Source organism: Penaeus monodon, chromosome 5 (genome assembly GCF_015228065.2).
Source record: "Penaeus monodon isolate SGIC_2016 chromosome 5, NSTDA_Pmon_1, whole genome shotgun sequence".
Taxonomy (NCBI): Eukaryota; Metazoa; Arthropoda; class Malacostraca; order Decapoda; family Penaeidae; genus Penaeus; species Penaeus monodon.
This window is the reverse complement of record NC_051390.1, coordinates 20,545,772-20,548,271: the sequence shown is the minus strand read 5'-3', so window position 1 is coordinate 20,548,271 and position 2,500 is coordinate 20,545,772. Positions and strand designations below refer to the sequence as shown.

Below are 2,500 nucleotides of genomic sequence, written 5' to 3'. Positions count from 1 at the left end.
TATAGAAGTAAAAATATCAGACTTTGAATATCAATGCTAACACAAAATAAAAACAATCAAATAGAATTATAGGGTCTCTGTTGGTAACATGTTGGGGAGAAATGCTAGGAGCAGATCTTCATAAAATCTTATATCTACAATAATGGAATGAATACTCCTATCACCTATTTGCCAAGTAAATCCAATAAAGGTTACTTTCTATTACTATATTAGCAAGGAAAAGCATTTAGTGACAGAAAAACTGTTCTACAATAACATTCTGTTCATGACATACTTTTAAATATAATAATACAGAATCTGAACAAGTGAAACTTTACTACTGAACATTTCAGAATTTTTATAGTTTATTCTGGTTTAGTGGGCTGTAAATTAGGTTGGCTAAAAGCTCAAAAACACCTATAATCAGCAGCCAAAAGCTCAATGACTTATACCATTTCTCCAAATTTCCTTACAATACATTGCATAGTAGGTAATAACCTTCAGTAAATCAGTTGAAGTAAGCATCAATACAAATCTTATTAAAGATGGAGTAAAATAAGTATATACTGCCACATAAGAAATAATATAAAGAGTAACTATCAATGTAAAAATTCAATAATAATAATACCTTTGCTTATATGTTGGAATTTACTTTATGGTTATATTTTCCTATTAAATAAATATCTCTATCCATTCATAATTTATATAGTTCAGTTAATTTCCACCTAAATAGTAGAAACAAAAAGACAAAAATAAAGAACATTTGAACAAAATATTTTTGTATATACAACAACGATGATATGAATAACATACACGTATATAATCTGTCCATATGATAGCTACTAATATCACTTTATCACTCGATAAAACTCTACCTTCTTCCTGTGCAGATCACCTCGAGCCTGCCACTCCAGCAAGGTTTTCTCATGTCAAGTTTCATTCATTTGTTTACATCAGTACTACGAACTTATAATGTTATCATTTGTAGTTATGTATTATTTTTTTGTTGGTTGTATTTTTCTTTTGTTGAAATACATAAGTTTTGTTCTTGTTTTTCATTTCATTTTAGTTAATGTTTCAATTTGAAAAAAAAAAATTATCTGTTCAGTATGTTCGAATATTACTGTACATTGAAGAACAATATACATAGGCTCGTAGCCACCTCATTGAAAAGTGAGTTTTGAAGATGATAATGATAATGAAAATAGTAGTAATGATTGTTATTATTCTTATAATCAACATCATCATTAATATTTCTGTTATTTCTGTTGTTTTGTTATTTTTATTATTATTATTACTATTATTATTATTATTATTATTATTATCATTATTATCATTATTATCATTATTGTTATTATTATCATTACTTTCATTATTATCATTATTATCATTATTATTAATATTTATTATTATTATTATTATCATTACTATTATCATCATTATTACTATTATTATTATCATTACTATCATTATCATTATTATTATCATAACTTCATCAATATCATTACTGTTACTACTGCTCTACTATTGTTATCAATATTATTATCCTCATTATTATTATTATTACTATAATCATTATTAGTATTGTTATTGTTATTACTGTTACTGATACAGCTACAATTATTATTATTATATTATTATTATTATTATATTATTATTATTATTATTATTATTATTGTTGTTGTTACTATTATTGTTGTTATCATTATTATGATTATCATTATTAGCATCGTTATTACTATTATTATCATCATTATCCTTATCATCATCAGCATTATCATAACTACCATCATTAATATTAATATCATAATAATAACTATTATCAGCATTATTGTTATCGTAATAACTTTTACGATTATTATTATTATAATTGTAATAAATATTATTATCATTATAATAACTATTATCATTATTATTATCATCATTACTTTTATCATTATTCTTTTTATATTATATTATTATCATATTATTATTATTATAAACTATAATGATAATCATAATAATAATAATAATAATAATAATAACAATAATAATAATAATCATTATTATTATTATTATTAATACTTCTACTACTACTACTATTACTGCTACTACTACTACTATTACTACTACTACTTCTACTGTTATTATTATCATTATTACTATTATTATTATTAAATTATTATTATTATTTTTTTTTTCATCATATCATTATTGTCATCAATATTATACATGTTATCATTGCAATCATTATCACTATTATTATAATGATAATAATGATAATAATACTAATGATAATTTTTATTATTATCATTATTGTTATTATTATTATTATCATCATTATTGTTATTATTATTATTATCATCATCATTGTTATCATTATCATTATTGTGATAATTGTTATTGTTATTATCATTCTTATTATCTCTAATCTCATTATTGTTAATACTGTGATAATCATAATTATTATCATTGTTAGTATTACCATTTTATTATTATTATCATCATCATTACCACTACTTTTATCATCATTATTACCATT

General features: G+C 21.3%; 1 protein-coding gene across 3 annotated transcripts in view; it reads right to left on the bottom strand.

Moving 5' to 3' along the window:
- Window positions 1-2,500, bottom strand: part of LOC119573072 (zinc finger protein 570-like) — a 12,034-nt gene that overhangs the window by 9,375 nt on the left and 159 nt on the right. For 2 of the 3 annotated variants that reach the window (XM_037920090.1, XM_037920092.1), the window contains exon 1: window positions 855-933. The exons of the other annotated variant lie outside the window; for it this stretch is intronic. The gene's annotated coding sequence lies outside the window, so the exon portion shown is untranslated. Of the gene's footprint in view, window positions 1-854; window positions 934-2,500 lie in introns of those variants that run through there. 3 annotated transcript variants of the gene reach the window in all.